The sequence below is a fragment of the Balaenoptera physalus genome, assembly GCF_965194825.1.
Source record: "Balaenoptera physalus genome assembly, chromosome: 9".
NCBI classification, from domain to species: domain Eukaryota; kingdom Metazoa; phylum Chordata; class Mammalia; order Artiodactyla; family Balaenopteridae; genus Balaenoptera; species Balaenoptera physalus.
This window is the reverse complement of record NC_138888.1, coordinates 21,042,434-21,062,447: the sequence shown is the minus strand read 5'-3', so window position 1 is coordinate 21,062,447 and position 20,014 is coordinate 21,042,434. Positions and strand designations below refer to the sequence as shown.

General features: G+C 39.4%; 1 protein-coding gene and 1 long non-coding RNA gene across 2 annotated transcripts in view; both read right to left on the bottom strand.

The window, feature by feature from the left end:
• Nucleotides 1–20,008, bottom strand: part of LOC309666934 — a 31,766-nt gene extending 11,758 nt beyond the window's left edge. Inside the window, exons 1-2 of the long non-coding RNA XR_014267371.1 lie at nucleotides 5,804–20,008; nucleotides 1,839–5,402 (exon numbers count right to left, since the gene is read on the bottom strand). This is a non-coding gene — a long non-coding RNA (uncharacterized lncRNA). The remainder of the gene's footprint in view (nucleotides 1–1,838; nucleotides 5,403–5,803) is intronic.
• LOC309666706 (uncharacterized protein) overlaps nucleotides 1–20,014 on the bottom strand; it is a gene marked incomplete at its 5' end in the record, with an annotated part of 116,902 nt that overhangs the window by 94,939 nt on the left and 1,949 nt on the right. The window lies entirely within an intron of this gene.

The window sequence follows — 20,014 nt, the reverse complement described above, 5'->3', positions numbered from 1 at the left end:
GTATGGATGTAAGTTTGTTCAACCATTCATCCGTTGAAGAACATTTGGGTGGTTTGTAGTATTTTGTTATATTATGAATAAAGCTGCTATGAACATCCACATATAGATTTTTGTATGACTATAAGTTTTCATTTCTCTGGGATAAAAGAGTGTGACTGCTCGATTATATGGTAAGTGCATATTTTATTTTGTAAAAAATTGCCAAATGATTTTCCAGAGCACCTATACCATTTTACATTCCCACCAGCAATGTATGAGAAAGTCAGTTTCTCTGTATCCTTGCTAGCATTTAGTATTATCACTATTTTTTCCGTTTTTTAAAAATTGTGATACAATTCACATACCATAAAAATCACCCTTTTAAAGCATACAGTTCAGTGGGTTTTCACATATGCACCATCACCACTATCTAATGCCAGAACATTTTAATCATACGTGAAAGAAACCCTGCACCCATTAGCAGTTATTTCCCACTCCCCCCCCCCAGCCCCTGGCAACCACCTGTCTAATTTGTGTCTCTATAGACTTGCCTATTCTAGACAGTTCACATAAATGGAATCAATATGTGGTCTTTTGTGGTAACACTATTTTTAATTTTAGTAGTTCTAATAGGTGTGTAGTGTTATCTAATTGTAGTTTTAATTTGTATTTCCTTAATGGTTAATGATGTTGAACATCTTTTCACGTGCTTATTGGCCATCCTTATTTCTTTTTGGTGAAATATTTTTTTCATGCCTTTTGTTTACTCTATAACTGGATCATTTACTATTGAGTTTTGAGAGTTTTTTAGATATTATAGGTATAAGGCCTTTGTTAGATACTGTATATGGCTTGCAAGTCCTCTCCAAGTTTGCAGTTTGTCTTTTCATCCTCTTTGCAAGGTCTTTCATAGCACAAAAGTTTTTCTTTTTTTAAAAATTTATTTATTTTATTTTTGGCTGTGTTGGGTCTTCATTGCTGCACGCGGGCTTTCTCTAGTTGCGGCGAGTGGGGCTACTCTTCGTTGCGGTGTGCGGCTTCTTACTGTGGTGGCTTCTCTTGTAGCGGAGCACAGGCTCGAGGCGCACGGGCTTCAGTAGTCACAGCACGCAAGCTCAGTAGTTGTGGCTCGTGGGCTCTAGAGCACAGGCTCAGTAGTTGTTGCGCATGGGCTTAGTTGCTCCGCAGCATGTGGGATCTTCCCGGACCAGGGATCGAACCCGTGTACCCTGCATTGGCAGGCGGATTCTCAACCACTGTGCCACCAGGGAAGCCCCAGAAGTTTTAAATTCTGGAAATTTATTAATGTCCTCCTTAATGATCATACTTTTGGTGTTACGTCTAAGAACTTGCCTAGCTAGCCCTGCTCCAAAGAATACACAAAAACAAAAAGCACATAATAATCAACCTATCGAAAGTTAGTGATATAGAGGAAAACTTTAAAAGGAACTTAGAAAAAATGTACATTAAATATAGACTTTAAAGTGCTGAAAGAGAAGGTACAAAAGGAATTATTGATATTTTAATTTCATGAATATATATATGAATATGTGTGTATACATATACATACAGGGGGTCGACCTTACACAATTGGATTGCTGGTTAAGCAGACTCTGCAAGGCTGATACTGGAGCCTGAAGTCCAGATAGGCAGACAGGAAAGGAATATGGGCATAAAGTGAGGGAGAGTAAGAGCAAGCACCCCAGAACATGCTCCAGAAGGGTTTTAAACACTTTGTTTAATGGAGAATATATCTGGCTAGGCCCCAGCAAAAACCAAGTTCCTTCCAGGCAGCATTTAGATGAGAATCTATTAAGTTTACATATGTGAAGATAGGTGAAGAGAACCAGGAAGGAAACCTGAGGCATCCAGAACTGGCAGGAAGGCTTTCCTTCTCCAGAGGTGCAAGCAGGCCCCAGGCTCCACGGGAGCTGCAGTGATCAGGGACACTGTTACTGCCAGAACCTCGGTGTCACCTGGAAGGGAGTGGAGAAGAAATATTCTGCCTAGTCTCATCCTGCCTTTGGAACTCCTGGGGATTAAAGAAGCAGATAGAATGGCTGAAGATGAACCTGGGAGGACACACGGAGAATAGCTAGCACAGTGAATGATATCTAAGTCAGCCAAACTTCCTAACATTTTACCAAAGAGCCTGAAATAGTTATAATGGTAAATAATACAGTATAGAGTTTACATTTTCTGTGAAACTTGTTCTTTTCCACTGGTGTTGAAACATATTCATCATCATCTTGACAAATGCCATTAATTTTCACTTTCCCTCAAATGGAACATTGCCCTATAAATAATTTTCATAGGAAAGACGGACTCAACTCTCAATAAAAGTGATTTATGGAAATCTGCCATGTTCTCACTCGGCTACTCATAAATTTTCTGCATGCAGTCAACTTTCTTAAGTGTTCTGAGCCACAGTAACTCATGGTCAGGCATTGAAATGCAATTCAACTATTACAAAGATGAAAGTGTATAATGGGTTAATACGTCATTCAAGTAATAACATAAGAAAGCAAGCAACTCAATAAAGTCAAAGCACTCTATGCACTTAGTTTGAAAAGTGGTGGATTTAACTCATAAAGTCAATGCCGTAACAGAACACTTCTCAAGTACACTCTAACCTTAAGTATAAGTTTAAAAAGTCAAGCATAAATATCTGGCTCTTTCTTTGGAATATAATTGGCACTCACCCTTTCTTCCTTCCTCCCTTCCTCCTTTCTTCCCTCCTTCCCTCTCTTCCCTTCTGTCTCTATTTTCAAGCACTTTTATGTACACTGTCTTATTTAATCCTGAATAGAGGTATTATCCCATAATGTAGATGATAAAACTGAAGCCCAGGAACTTTGAATAACTTGCCCACTGTATCTAGCTAGGAAAGGTACAACCCAAAATTGAAAGCAGATAATCTGCTTCCAAAAACTCCCTACTTTAATTAAAATACTTTGTAATATTTTAAAAGACCATTTACTTGCCTGCTGACTCTGTAACCTATACTTTCTGTGACCTGTCATCTTAAAAATCAGTCTTCTAGCTTCACTCTATGATCGCCCTGCTTTGCTAGAGGGCTGTGTTAATATAGCCTTACAGAAAAGCTTAAAAAAATTTTTTTTAAACCTCTTTGTAAACTTATCAGCTCTACAGTGATTTTTTTAAAAAAATTCAAGTGTGAATAGTGACCTTTAAAAGCCACTCTAGGTCAAGAGATAATAACTTGGCTATAGGAACAGAAGTCATCAAATGCACCTGAAACATACATAACCAGCTCCTAAATCAACTCGAAAGAGGTGTCTTGCCAAAAGTCTGTTTGTCTATTTAATTTTCAACAAGTAGTGGAGAATGCAGGGTAGAGGGTAGGGTTTCTCAGACACATATTTTCAGGAAAATCTACTCTCATTCACCACTTTCCCTCCATTCACAATATAATACTAATAGTATTTATTGAGTACTTACTACTTGCCAAGCATTCTTCTCAGATCTTTACATAGTAAACTCACTTCATCCTCATATGGATCCTGTGAGGTAGGTGCCTTTATAATCTTGATTTTACAAATAAAGAAGCAAGCAGAGGGATGTGAGTAACTTGGTCCAGCTAGTACTGGCAGAGCCCAGGTGGTCTGACTCTTATACTCTGCATCTTACTGCCCTCCAGCCCGGGCCTTCATCAGGTCCCACTTAGATGTACTCCCATCCATCTGTGACCTTCTTCCAGAACAGGAGCCATCTGTTCCAGTAGAGTGCTCAGTACTATAAACGCTCAGCAAAATTTATTGAGTGATTGATGAATGACAGGGAGGAAGGAAGGTAGGAAGGAAGGAAGGACAGAAGGAAGGAAGGAAAGAAGGGTGAAAGAATATACAAACAGGGGTTCAGAAAGGTCAGAAAAAGAAAAGATTCTTTTAGAGTAGGTGGGGTAAGAAGAACAGGTTACATCAAAGAGTCTTGAATTTCAATAAGCAAAGATAAAGAAAAGGGAATTTAGGTGGACAGTTATATAAATAATTATATAAAGAAATTGGAAATTACATAAAGAAATTGGAAAGCCTGAAGATGCATTCAGAGAACAGCAAGTTGCATAAACTGGCAGCAGCTTAGTCTTGGGCTGCATAAGGGGAATGCAGAAAGAGGTATGATCAGGTAAGTTGAGGCTAGTTTGTTGAATGTTTTAAATGGCAGGCTGGAGGGATTGCTGCATAAAGAATTGGAAGCCGCTGGAGGAGTCTGAAGGAAGAGGCGAGAGGATGACAGTCTCAGGACTGCACTAGAGAAGCTAAAATGGCATAAAATTTCAGAGAAGGTGTGACTTTGCTTCAGCCAGTCTGGTGGCATAACCAAACCAATTCCACTAAAAATTAAACTGTCTCCTTGAGGTTCTTTGTCCCACACAGGTAATGTGAATTCAGACTTCAAATTTCTATGACTATCAACTTTATGCAAATTCTCAGGGGGGATTTTTTTCCTCCCCACATCTTGTGTCACATTTAGACAGAGGTAAGACCCAGATTGAGACAAGATGGCGGGCTTTCAATGAGGAGCTGTCAGGGGATGAAAATTGGTGTGACTAGAAGCAGACTGTAAAAGCAGTCTCTATCAACATTTTTTCCACTCCATCTGATAAGCATCTTGATTCTTTATGGCAGTAGCAGCAATAAAATAGGTAATATCAAACAGAACTATCTTGAAACATTTATTTCTAATTCAAAATGGAGCTTTATACTGTGTTTGTTATAAACCTACATGTTCTTCTCTTCCAGATGACTATAAATGCAAAGAAGAGCTTGCTTTGACACTTTCAACAATGAATAGATTCACCCAGGCAGAAAATCAATAAGGAAAAATTGGATTTAGTCTGCATGTTAGACCAGATGGGCTTAACAGATATTTATAGAACATTCCATTCAACAGCAGAATAAACACTTTCTCCAGTACACATGGAACTTTCTCCAGGATAGATCATACATTAGGCCACAAAACATCCCTTAATAAATTTAAGAAGATTGAGATCATATCAAGCATATATTTTTACTACAATGGTATGAAATTAGAAATTGACTACAAGAAGAAAACTGGAAAATTCACAAATATGTGGAGATTGAACAATGCCACTGAACAACAAATGGGTCAAAGAAGAAATCAAAAGAGAAAATTTAAAATATCTTGAGATAAATGAAAATGGAAGCACAACATCCCCAAACTTATATAATACAGCAAAGCAGTTCTAACAGGGAAGTCCACAGCAGTAAATGACTATATTAAGAAGAAATAAAGACTCAAGTAAACAACCTTCCTCTACACATCAAGGAACTAGAAAAAGAAGAACAAAATAAGCCCAAAGTTACCAGAAGGAAATATGAAATATCAGAATGGAAATAAAAGAAATAGAGAATAATGACAGTAGAAAAAAATCAGTGAATCTAAGAGCTGTTTTTTTTTCTTTTTTTTTTTTAATATATTTTTTTTCTAAATTTATTTATTTATTTATTTATTTATTTATTTATTATTTTTGGCTGCATTGGATCCCTCCTGCTGTGCGCAGGCTTTCTTTAGTTGCAGCGAGCAGGGGCTACTCTTCATTGCAGTGCGCGGGCTTCTCATTGCGGTGGCCTCTCCTGTTGCAGAGCACGGGCTCTAGGCACACGGGCTTCAGCAGTTGTGGCACACAGACTCAGTAGTTGTGGCTCGCAGGCTCTAGAGCACAGGCTCAGTAGCTGTGGCGCACGGGCCCAGCTGCCCCGTGGCATGTGGGATCTTCCCGGACCAGGGCTTGAACCCTTATCCCCCTCACTGGCAGGTGGATTCCCAACCACTGCGCCACCAGGGAAGTCCCTTTTTCTTTTTTAATAAAGAGAAACAAAACTGACAAACTTGTAGCTAAAGCCACCAAGAAAAAAAAAGAGACAGAGGGCTCAAATAAATAAAATTAGAAATGAAAGAGGAGACATTACAACTGATACCATAGAAATACAAAGGATTATAAGAGGTCACTATGAACTATTATATATGAACAAATTGGACAACCTAGGAGAAATGGAAAATTCCTAGAAACATACAACCTACTAAGACTGAATCATGAAGAAATAGAAAATCTGAACTGTTCCATTACTAATAAAGAGATTGGATCAGTAATTTAAAAACCTCCCAACAAACAAAAGCCCAGGCCCAGATGGCTTCACCGGTGAGTTCTACCAAACATTTAAAGAAGAATTAATACCAATCCTCTCTAACTCTTCCAAAAACCAGAAGAGGAGGGAACATTTCCAAACTCATCTTATGAGGCCAGCATTACCCTAATACGAAATACAGGCAAGAACACTACAAGAAAAGAAAATTACAGGCCAATATTCCTGATAAACATAGATGCAAAAATCCTCAACAAATATTAGCAAACCAAATTCACTAATACAGTAAAAGGATCATACACAATCAAGGGGGATTTATTCCAGGGATGCAAGGATCATTCAACATCTGTAAATCAATCAATGCGATACATCACAATAACAAAATGAAGGATAAAAATCATATAATCATGTCAGTAGATGCAGAAAAAGCATTTGACAAAATTCAACATCCATTCATGATAAAATCTCTCAACAAACTGGGTACAGGGGAAATGTACCTCAACATAATAAAAGCCACATACAACAAGCCGACAGCTGATACCATGCTCAATGGTGAAAAGCTGAAAGCTCTTCCTCTAAGATCAGGAACAAGACAAAGATGCCCACTCTTGTCACTTTTATTTGATGTACTACTGGAAGTCCTAGCCAGAGAAACTGGGCAAGAAAAAGAAATAAAAGTCATCCAAATCAGAAAGGAAGAAGTAAAATTTTCTCTACTTGTGGATGATATGTTATAAATAGAAAACTATAAATACTCCATCAAAGAAACTGTTAGAGCTAACAAATGAATTCAGTAAAGGTAGAGGATACAAAATTAATATACAAAAATCAGTTGTGTTTCTATACGCTAAGAACAAACTATCAGAAAGAGAAATTAGGAAAATAATCCTATTTACAATTGCATCAAAAAGAATAATATACCTAGGAAAAAATTTAACCAAGGAGGTGAATATCCTTGTTGGCCAATCCTAACACTTTTGCCAGTTCTGATTGATTGATTTTCAATCAATTGAAAATTGAAAGAAATTGAAGAAGACATAAATAAATGAAAAGGTATTCTGTGCTCATGAACTAGAAGAATCAATGTTGTTAAAATATCCATACTACCCGAAGCAGTTTGATAGGTATTCAATGCAATCTCTATCAAAATTCCAATGGCATTTTCACAGAAACAGTATGGTATTGGACATAAATACAGACACACAGATCAATGGAATAGAATAGAGAGCCCAGAAATAAACTCATGCATATATGGTCAATTAATTTTCCACAAAGGAGCCAAGAATATACAATGAGAAAAGGACAGTCTCCTTAATAAATGGTGTTAGGAAAACTGGACAGCCAAATGCAAAAGAATGAAACTGGACCTCTATCCTACACCATACACAAAAATCAACTCAAAATGGATTAAATACTTGATCATAAGACCTGAAACCATACGAGTCCTAGAAGAAAACATAGGGGTAAGCTCCTTGACATTGGCAATGATTTTTTGGATTCGACACCAAAGCAAAGGCAACAAAGGCAGAAATAAACCAATGGGACTACATCAAATAAAAAGCTTCTGCACAGCAAAGGAACCCATCAACAAAATGAAAAGTTAATTTACCGAATGAGAGAATATATTTGCAAATCATATATCTTGATAAGGGGTTAATGTCCAAAATACGTAAAGGACTCATATAACTCAAAAGCAAAAAAACCAATCAGATTTTTAAATGAGCAGAGGAACTGAATAGACATTTCTCCAAAGAAGACATACAAATGGTCAACAGTAAATGAAAAAGTGCTCAACATCGCTAATCATCAGGGAAATGCAAATCAAAACCAAAATGAGTTATCACCTCACCTGTTAGAATGGCTACCATCAAAAAGACAAGAGATAAAAACTGCTGGTGAGAATGTGGAGAAAAGAGTACTTTTGTGCACTGTTGGTGGGAATATAAATTGGTGCAGCCACTATGGAAGACAGTATGGAAGTTCCACCCAAAATTAAATAGAACTACTGTATGACCCAGCAATCCCAATTCTGGATATAAATCCAAAGGAAATGAAAACAAGATATCAAAGATATATCTTCACTCCCATGTTCACTGCAGTATTATTCACAATGATCAGGATATGGAAACAACCTAAGTGCCCATCAACAGATAAATGGATAAGGAATATATGTTATACATAAATACCTATCTATCTACCTACCTATCTATATTTATATAATAAATATAAACAATACATAAAGTACGTATGTAATATGATTTAGCCATGAGAAAGAAAGAAATCCTGCCATTTGCAACAACATGGATGGACCTTGAGGGCATTATGCTAAGTGAGGTAAGCCAGACACAGAAAGGCAATTACTTCATCATATCACTTATACGTGGAATCTTTAAAAAAAGTCAAACATATGGGACTTCCCTGGTGGCACAGTGGTTAAGAATCCACCTGCCAATGCAAGGGACACGGGTTCTATCCCTGGTCTGGGAAGATCCCACATGCTGCGGAGCAACTGAGCCTGTGTGCCGCAACTACTGAAGCCTGCGTACCCTAGAGCCCACGCCACAACTACTGAGCCTGTGTGCTGCAACTACTGAAACCTGCGCGCCTAGAGCCTGTGCTCCGCAACAAGAGAAGCCACCACAATGAAAAGCCCGTGAACCGCAACGAAGAGTAGCCCCCGCTCGCCGCAACTAGAGAAAGCCCTCACACAGCAACGAAGACCCAGCACAGCCAAAAAAATTTTTTTATAATTTAAAAGAAGAAAAGTCGAACATAGAAATAGAGATTAGAAAAGTGGTTGTCAGAACCTGCAGGTTGGGGGAAATAAGGAAAGTTTGGTAAAAGGTTACAGACTTTCAGCTATGAGATGAATAAGGTCTGAGGATTTAATGTAAAACATGGTGACTATAGTTGATAACACTGTACAGTTGACCCTTGTACAGCATGGGTTTGAACTGCATGGTTCCACTTATACACATATTTTTTTTTTCAATTAAATGCATACTACACGGTCTGTGGTTGGTTGAATACTTGGATGTGAAACTGCGGTTACAGAAGCCTGACTATAAAGTTATACTCCGATTTTCTACTGTGTGGGAGGTTGACACCCCTAACCACCATATTTTTCAAGGGTCAACTGTGTTATATAATTGAAATTTGCTAAGAGAATAGAACTTAAATGTTCTCACCAAAAAAAAAAAAAAAAAAAGGATAAATATGTGAGGTGATGGATGGATGTGTTAATTAACTAGATGGTGGGAATCCTTTCACAATGTAAACATATATCAAATCACCATGTATACTTTAAATTGCTTACAATTTTATTTGTCAATTATACCTCAGTAAAGCTGAAAAAAATCATCAAGCTGGCTTAATGATTCAAGATGAATGTATAGTTTAAAAGGAAAAATCAGGGACTTCCCTGGTGGTTCAGTGGTTAAGACTGCACTCCCAATGCAGGGGGCCTGGGTTCCATCCCTGGTCAGGAACTAGATCGCACATACCGCAACTAAAGGAGCCTGCATGCCGCAAGACCCGAACGCGGCAACGAAGATCCCGCGTGCTGCAACTAAGACCCAGCGCAGCCAAATAAATAAATATTTAAAAAATAAAATAAAAGGAAAAATAATAGCCATGATAAGGAGGATCATTCAAATGAGCATTGTCTTCAAAATAAAGACAGCCACATAGATAAGTGAAATACAAAATCCCCAATGCACTTTTCTACTTTTGCAGCAAACATTTGTGGTTTTGCTTCATCAAAAAAAAAATTAAGGGCTTCCCTGGTGGCACAGTGGTTAACAATCTGCCTGCCAATGCAGGGGACACAGGTTTGAGCCCTGGTCCGGGAAGATCCCTCATGCCACGGAGTGGCTGAGCCTGTACACCACAACAACTGAGCCTGTGCTCTAGAGCCTGCGAGCCACAACTACTGAGCACACGCGCCACAGCTACTGAAGCCCGTGCGCCTAGAGCCCGTGCTCCACAACAAGAGAAGCCACTGCAATGAGAAGCCCGTGCACCGCAATGAAGAGCAGCCCCTGCTTGCAGCAACTAGAGAAAGCCCATGCGCAGCAACGAAGACCCAACGCAGCCAAATATTAAAAAAAAATACAAAAAAGTATATTAAATCAATGCTGTTTATTTTAATATTATTAACTTTATACTTGTAATGTGTGGGTTGGTTTGGATTTTATAGTTTTTTAAAGAGTCTGTAGTCATAAGGAATTTGTACCATGTTTATATGTTACATTGCATTTATATTATATTTGGGTAATTTGTCAACACTGGGTGCCATATATTCTTTTTCCTTGAAGAGGAGTGTACCCATTACTTAAGCTGGAGAAATGATGTACTATGACCATGAAAGAAATAAGGCATGAATAGATTATGTCCAGCACTCATATCTGCATTGTATCAATTATGAATTTTGATTTGCACGGGGGCATGTGTTTTGTAAATGTTTCTTTGTGACTAGGGATGTTGAGTTGTGTCAAAAGTTCCTGTTTCATAATTGACCTTTGCCATCATCAACTTATAGAAAACAGGGTTTCAAGAGGTCAGATGGAGTGGTCTGCTTTCAACACCCAGAGCTAGTGATGCAGGACCATGTCAGCTCCTACCAAGGATTCCTGCTCATACTGGGACATGTAAGTAAGGTAAGGAGCTGTGGACCTGAGAGGAACATCTGTCAGCTTCTCCAAAGTCTTCTCAACAAGATCATCATCCCAAGAGCAGGTATCCTCAAGGAAAGACTGTCCATTGAATCTGTGAGTTCACTCTCAGACTTCAAGCTATTTTCATTGTATCACTTCTTACAAAGTTCATCTTAAAAATACTCATCTTTTGAAACACTTTTGTTTTTTGTGGTGCCAATATTGTACTTTTACATTTTTTTTACGGTCATGAAAGAATGCTGGTTGTGGTCCATGAACTCACAGAAATTATAAACCATCTTTGAGGAAGGAATCAGTCCATCTGAAGAGTGTGTTAAAGGGAAAAATAAGACAAATAAAGACTTGGAGCTGCAGCAAGGGGACAAAATGGATGAAGAGGAAAAAGAGAAGAAAACCACATCTTTTTGCTGTAGAAACATGTAGTTTCTAAATGGATAGCACAAATTCTTCTAAATGAACAAAATATGGATGCAAAAATATTTAGTCTGTGAAAGCTACACTTTTGAGAACTAATTTAATTACTCAAATTCAAAACCAGTATTTAAAGGCTTATGACTAAATATTATCTGTAAAAGGCATGGCTTATTTGTTACATTCTGCTTACGCTTTTTTGGTTTCACTTTTATCAGTTCCGCAGGACGGGACTATGGTGCAAAAAGCGTTTACCAGAAGTGAGTATTGAGCAACATCTCAACTTAAAATACTTTTGCAAGTTGTTATGCAAAATCAGTTGCAGAAAAATTACTGAGCTATTAAACAGATCAATTATGCTATCTGTAGTCAAGATTTGTTTAGCCCGTTCTCTTTCACAGAGAATGTTCTATTTGTATGCATAGAGTAGCCAATACATGCTAAATGTCAGGCCTCTTACAACAAGTATGCCAATACAGCAGAGGAAAGTTTTCATTTAATTACAATTTGCATTAAAATAAAAATACAATGGTGTCATTTCAGGAACTGTAAAATTTAACTAATACCAAAATAGTACAATTTCCACCCTCATTTTCTACCCCATCTTGTGTACCATGCACAGAAAAATAAGCTTACTAAACAAGAGATTTGCTTTTCTGAGAGCTATCTGTTGCATTTTTTTTTCTTTTCTTTTTTTTTTTAATAATTTTTCTAAGCTTACTTAGATTTTGACATTGCTCTTTGAATGCAGGAAACAGGATGAAATAAATTATTTGCTTTGGAAAGTTCTTATTTTTTGGTTTTTCTGTGGCCTTTGAGTTGCTCTTGGACGCTTTACTGGTAGTTAAGAACATAGACTTTTGTGTTGGACACTAGGATTTGAATCTAGGGTCCTTTGCTTGCTGGTGCTGGAACAGTGGACAGGAGATTTCTTTTTTTTTTTAATATATATATATATATATATATATATATATATATACATATAAATTTATTTATTTATTTATTTACTTTTTGCTGCGTTGGTTCTTCGTTGCTGCGCGGGCTTTCTCTAGTTGTGGCGAGCGGGGGCTACTCTTCGTTGCGGTGCACGGGCTTCTCATAGTGGTGGCTTCTCCTGTTGCGGAGCACAGTCTCTAGGCACGCGGGCTTCAGTACTTGTGGCTTGTGGGCTCTAGAGCGCAGGCTCAGTAGTTGTGGCGCACGGGCTTAGTTGCTTGGTGGCGTGTGGGATCTTCCTGGACCAGGGCTCGAACCCGTGTCCCCTGCATTGGCAGGTGGATTCTTAACCACTGCGCCACCAGGGAAGCCCTGGACAGCAGATTTGAAGGCTCATTTCCTGCTCTGTCAAGTGGGGTTGAGTTGTGCGTACCTCATATATTTGTGATGCAGATGATAAGTGTTGGTTATCTTTGATATAGGTATTAGCATTATGGAGTTTATTATTATTAATGATCTGTTGTTTGCTAATAATTAATTGTACATTTAAATCTCGAGCTTCAAAGGTGTCAATCTGTTCGGGCTATATGCTATACAAAAATAGACTAGGTGGCTTATAAACAACAGAAATTTATTTCTCACAGTTTTGGAGGCTGGGAAGTCTAAGATCACGGTACCAACAAATTTGGTATTTGGTGAGAGCCCACTTCCTGGTGCATAGATGGCTATCTTCTTTCCATGTCCTCACACAGCAGAAGGGGCAAGAGAGCTCTCTGGGGCCTCTTTTGTGAGGGCACTAATCCCATTCTTGAGTGCCCCATCTTCATGACTTAATCACCTCCCAAGGTTCCACCTCCCAATACCATCACATTGGGATTAGGTTTTAACATATGAATTTCAGGGAAACATTCAGTGTATAGAAAGGGTTAGCAACTGTGTTCTCTGGTAAACTGTGTATATTGAGTAACGATGTCTTGTTTGAACTACTGAGGTACGATTTCCTCACATATCTTTAAAGAGCTTACTAGATATTGGGATATCTGAAACCTTAAAAATTTACCTATTTACTTTATAAAATCTTATTTCTATATTTTCATAAATTACATTTTATGTAGAGAAGCTATATGCAAAAAGATTTGTCTGTGAATCTGAGAATATTTTTCTAGTCTGAGTGTACTAGAGAAAAATTTATATCATATGACATACAACATTGTTTCTTCAAAAAGCTAACCAGTGGATTTATATAAGAAGATGAAAATATCATCAGGGAACATTTTCATAGACTGTAGGTATAAACATAACAAAGCAGGGATTTGGACACTACGTTCTAGCTACCATTTAAGAATGCTGTATCAGTTAGTGTCTCAATGTGAAAGAGACAGCACGTTCAAATTAGAATAATTCAAGGAAGGTTTATAAATAAAGGTACTATTATAAAGGTGTAGGCAGAGTGGGAACTGTAGGGACCTCTGGGCTGTCATAACCCAGGCCTGAGAATCATGAGTAGAGAGAGGTATCTGGAACGAAGGGAGAGCAAATCATGTAGAACAGATCACCTTAGAGGAACGGTGAGCTTATGCTGAGGGACACAGAGATCCCTTCTGTTTGGAATAAACTCCCTGACCTCATCCCCTGCTTCTGCTCTCCTGCAAGAGTTTCCTGTTGGCCAAACCCAAGGGAAGCAAAGAGCACAGGAGTCTGTTAGAATAATCCTTTCAGATCAACCTCCCAGGGTTGAGAGCAGGATAGAGGGTAGTAGAAAGTGGATCTGAAGGGGCAAACAGAAGATATCTGCACACATGCTGACATTATAAAATCTAGAATTCATTTTTTCTTTTTATATTCATTGGTGGCAAGTATTCATAAAATAGAGTTGAAGTTTTATAAACATGCAATAGACAAGAACCTTATAGGAATTTTAAAGCTACTTTTTCAACAGTGGGATAAAAGAACATAGCTTAAATTCCATGTTCTGTTTAAAAAAAAAAAAAGTCTTTTTAAGCTATATCAATGCTAGAGACATATTCCTAAATCTTGTTATGCCTGCCTGCCACCCTCTAAAAACGCTCTCTCAGTACCCTGAGCTTCCCCAAGTTCTTCTCGGGGCTTACTGTGGTCATTCACTCACTCATCATTTAACAAATATTTATTGAGAGTTTCCAATGTCTGAGGTATTGTGCTAGGCTTTGAGTAAACAGTAGTAAGTAGAATAGACACAGCCTCCAATGTGATTCTGAGAATGTTTTTCAAAACTTATGGTTTAGTAGGTAAGTGTTTCAAAGGATGTAAAGAAATATTTAAATAGTTTATAAGTCTGTGTTCATAAAGGTAATTATCAAGTGCAACAGAAACACATGATCACTAAAAGTCCAAATTAATATTCAAACATAAAAATTTTGAGAATTCACAGAGCAGCCATTTATGTGCCAAAGAGCCATAGACATTTCAGGCAGCATATTTCCTCCCTTCTAAAAGAAGGATTTTTATCTTAAATTTTGGCTGTCCAGTTCTGGAAAAGCTTATCCAAAGATGATTTGTGAGACAAAGAAGAAGTGGCTACCAGGATCTAGAAAGTGCTGTCCAAAAAGAAAATAAAAAAGGAAGTGTTGTCCAATATAGTAGCCAAAGAACTGTCTGCAATAATGGAAATGTTCTATTCTGCACTGTCCAATATATTGGATACTAATAAGCATTAGTTATTATGGTGAAATGTCACTAATGAGCTGATGAACCGAATTTAAAAATTTGCTTAATTTTAATTAATTTAAATTTAGGTAGCCACATGTGGGTACAGTAAGACAACAAGATGTGTGAGGTGGGGCTTCCTGAGTACAAGTTGATTCATTTAATCTCATCTCCCTTTTCTACAGGGTTAATAACAGTTCTTTATTTACTCATACAGCATCATGTGCCCAGCAGGGTATCAAATAGAGAGGGAATCAAAGAGAGCTTATATGAAAATAGCAAGTGTCAACAAAGAAGTGGAAAATTTGGAACCCCTGTGCATTGCTGTATGAATGTAAAGCAGTGCAGCTGCTGTGAAAAATAGTATAATGATCCCACAAAAAAACAGAATTACCATACGATCCAGCAATTCCATTTCTGGGTATATACCCCAGAAAAAGGAAAGCAGACACTGAAAGAGGACTATTATTCAGTCTTAAAAAGGAAGAAGATTCTGACACATGCTATAACATGAATAAACTTTGAAGCCATTATGCTGAGGGAAGTAAGCCAGTTATAAAAGGACAAATATTGTATGATTCTACTTATTTGAGCTATCTAGAGTAGTCAAATTCACAGAGACAGAAAGTAGAATGGTGGTTGCCAGGGGCTGGGGAGACAGGGAATGAGGAGTTAGTGTTTAATGGGTACAGAATTGTCAGTTGGGAAGATGAAAAAGTTCTGGAAATGGATGGTGATGGTTGCACAACGATGTGAATGTACTTAATGCAACTGAACTTCATATTTTAAAATGGCTACAATGGTAAATTTTATGTCACATGTATTTTAATCACAATTTTTAAAAGATAGGTTAAACACATGTCCTCAGGTAATCTGAAAACTAGCACAGAAAAGAGAAATGGCAGTTGGTGATGTAAACATGGTGTAGGGATATAAAATGACTATTTATAGATGACCTTCCAACCCCAAGATTCAATGCGTTTATGAGCCCTTCAGATGAGGGATGGCAGTAGTAAACAAGATGATGTCCACAGTATACAGGGGATGAGCCTTTATGTGGTAGCTATGCCCCTCTTCAAGTGCTGGCCCTGCTTTATCTGGGCTTTGCCCTGAAGTACTCACGGCTCAAAAAATCTAGACTGGAGGTGAGAGCCAACACCTGCAGAAAAATATCTAAAACACAGAAGACCTAGCTGGGGGCCTGGCTGGGGTGGTCAGGTCAGTTGCAGAGAACCCCTAGAACACACCATTATCCATATCTGCACCCCTGCGTAGTCCACTGTCTCAAACCCAACCTGTATTTTTTCCAACCGAATCTCTCTAACCTGCTAACTGCAGCAATTTCTTGACACCCTGGAACTTCCAATCCATTAACCTAATATCTTTTTATTTGGCCTCATCACTATCATTCATGTCTTCTCTTCTCTCGTTAGTCGGTTTAGATGCCATGGTCCTTCATTATAATCATTCCCTTGCATAGACACTCAACACTCTTGTCCCTGTCTCCTCTATCATATTCACCTGGCAGCTCCAAACTCTGCTTATATCTGGACCTCTGTCTAGTTTTATGCGCCCAAGCAGGCAAATGAGGCTCATGAAAACACACAACTATACCAACTGGCCTCCCTTTATATTCATGATCCCGGACTTCAAATGAACCCTTAGTACTATTCAACAATCTGACTATATTTTCAAAGTCCATTTACTCTCTCCCTGTCCCGAGATGCTACTTCCTACTTTCTCCTCTCTTCTCAAACTTCCTCTTACTCCTCACTCTCAGTCGACGGTCTTGCTTCTTCATTGATGATACATATTCCTGTCTCCACATTTACCAGCTTCTGTGCCCATACATTCTGCCTCCCCCTCTGCCAGCAGGGAAGAACCCTATCTTCCCCAATAAACCCCAGTTTTCCATCTGTGCGCTGGATCCCATCTCTGCTCATCTACTCAAGAGCATTGCTCTGGCAATTATCTCTTTTCTCTTCTGCACTGTCACTTTTTCCTTCCCTTCTGGCTCATACCCATGAGCATACAAGTATGTATATCTTCTAATAAAAAAAAAAAATTCTCCCTTGACTGTACATTTCCTTCCAGCTACTGCCTCATTCCTCTGTCTCCACTTACTCTCTTTTTATTCTCTCTGGGCTCCAAGGAGTCTTTGGTCACCACACACCACCAAACTCTTCTCATCAAGTTCACCATTGACCTCCATATTTAGTTTTTGATCCTAGTTTTACCCATTTTAGCACCATTTGATAGAGTTGACCATTCTTGAAACATTTTTTCATTTGGCTTCTGGAACATTCTTTGTCAGTTTACCTCTTATCTCACTGATTATACCTTCCCATTCTCCTTTCTTGTTCTTCATCTTCCTGGCCTCTGAACTTTGCAGTGCCCCAGGACTCAGACTTCAGACATCTAAATTCTGTCTGCACATCATGTATGTGCTGAAGATTTCCAGATTGAACCCATCATCCCAAACTCACCGATCCAACTGCCTTCTTGACAACTTAACAACTCCAAACTTCAAGTGTCCAAAATGGAACTCTTTAGTCCCCACAAACCTCCCCTCCCCTCCCTCAACCTCCACAACTTCCTTCCCAGGCAGTCTTCCCCACCTCAGCATAAGGAACCTCTTTTCTTCTTGTTGCTCCAAGGAAAAACCTGCACTCATCCTTGACTCCTCTCTCTCTCTCTCTCTCACCCCACCCAATTAGTCAGCCAGTCCTGTCAGCCCCTCCTTGGGAACATATCCGGAACCTGCCCATTCTCACCAGCTCCACTGCCGTGGTGTTGTGTCAGTCAGGGTTTTCCAGAGAAAGAGAACAAATAGGAGATATATCTATATCTATATTGAGAGATTGAACTGTATTATAAGGAACTGGCTCATGTAATTATGGAGTCTGAGAAGTCCCAAGGTCTGCAGGTGGCAAGCTAGAGACCCAGAAAAGTTGGTGGTATAATTCTAGCCTGAGTCTGAGGGCCTGAGAAGCAGGAGAGTAAATGGCCTGAGTTCCAGTTTGAGGTCAAGTCTGAAGTCAGGAGAAAACTGATGTCCTAGCTCGAAGACAGTCAGGCCTAGGGAGAACAAATTCTCCCTTATCCTGCCTTTTGTTCTATTCAGGCCTTCAACAGATGAGATGAGGCCCACCCACACTGGGGAGGACAATCTGCTTTACTCAGTCTATGGATTCAAATGCTAATCTCATCTAGAAACACCCTCACAAACATACCCAGAATAATGTTTAACCAAATACCTGGGCAACCCAGGCCTAGTCAAGTTGACATGTAAAATTAACCATCACAGCTTCCTAACTGGCTGGCCTACTTCCAATCTTGTCCCTTAATCTATCCTCAACACAAGAGTGGGCTGAAAAAAAAAAAGCCACATCAGGTCATACCTCTGTTAAAATTTTTTCAATGTCTTCCCTTCTCAATAAAAGTAAAATTTAAAAACTATCATGACCACCAAGGCCTTACATGCTCTATTCCCCACCCCGGTTCCACTACCTATCACTCTTCCCTTATTCGTTCTGTTCCACCCACACTGATATTACTCCAAGAAGCCAAGCATGCTCCTGCCTCAGGGCCTTTACATCTGCAGATCCCTTGGCTTGAAATGGTCTTAACCCAAATATCCACATTGTTCCCCCTCAACGGTTTTATCTTAGAGGTCTTTGCAATCAACCTATTTTCTTCAGTTTATTATAGTACCCCTTCATCTCTCTTACTTTGCTTTACTTTTAAAATAAACTTTTTTAGAATGGTTTTAGATTTACAGAAAAATTACAAAGATAATATAGGGAGTTTCCATAACCCTCATTCCCATTTTTCCCTATTATCACCATTGTACAATTAGTATGGTACATCATCACAACTCATGAACCAGTCTTGATACTTTGCTACTAACGAAAGTCCATACTTTATTCAGATTTCCTTAGTTTTTACTTAGAGGCCTGTTTCTGTCCCAGGATCCCATCCAGGACACCACATACATTTAGTTGTCAGGTTTCCTTAGGATCCTCTAGGCTGTGGCAGTTTTTCAGACTTTCCTTGTTTTGTTATGACATTCACAGCTTTGAGAAATATTGGTCAGGTATTTTGTAGGATGTCCCACTATTGGAATTTGCCTGATGTTTTTCTTAGGACAAGACTGGGGCTATGGGTTTTTGGGAGGAAGATCACAGAGGTAAAGTGCCATTTTCATCACATCATATCAGGAGCACACACTATCAATATGATTTTATGACTGTTAACGTCCACCTTGATCACCTGGCTGAGGCAGTGTTTTTCAGATGTCCCCATTGTAAAGCTACTCTTTTCCCGCCTTTTCCATATCGTACTTCTGGGGAGAGAGTCACTATGTGCAGCTGGTACTTAAGGAGTGGGAAGTTAGGCTTCTACTCCTTGAGGGTGGAGTATCTGCACAAGTTATTAGGAATTCTTCTGAAGGAGAACCTATCTCTTCACCACTTACGTATCCAACCATTTATTGCTGTGGACTCATGGCGGGGGATGTTGTTTTGGGGTTTTTTGTTTGTTTCTACTTCAGGTTGTAATCTAATACTACTTCATTTTGTTGTTCAAGTTGCTCCTCCTTTGGCTTTGGGAGCTCCTTCTGTTGGCTCCTGCATTTCTTTGACATTCTCCATCAATGTAGGTCTTTTTTTCACCCTCCCTTTTCGAGCACTTTCTACCTTTTAAGCCTCAGCCTTATTTTTCAAGATACCACTAACCTCACATGATAAACACTTTATCTGTTCATCTTTCCTCACCGGAATGCCGGTTCCTTGAGGGCAATGTCTTGGCGGTGCTTTTGGCCACGCAGTTTCCTCAGCACTTGTGCGGACGCTAGGTTAGTATCGAGCGAACGAACGAATGAATGAATGAACCGGGATGGCGTTTAAAGCTCACTGGAAAGGGCTGAATCCCGGTGGGTTCTGGGAAGGCGGTGCTCAGCCTTGGGGGGACCCGCAGCCTCCTCGCCGGCCGCCGACAGGGTCGCGCGGCAGGTGCAGAGCCGGCCGGAGCCCCTCGCAGTCACCCCAACACTCAGAACCGCGCGGGAAACGCACCGGCACGGCCCGCAAACGTCACCAGCGCAGGGGGGATCCCGGCGGAAAGTCCCGCGCCTTTGGGCCACGCCCCCGGCGCTGGGGGGGCGCCAAGGAGGAGGGGGCTAGGAAAAGGAGTGACTTG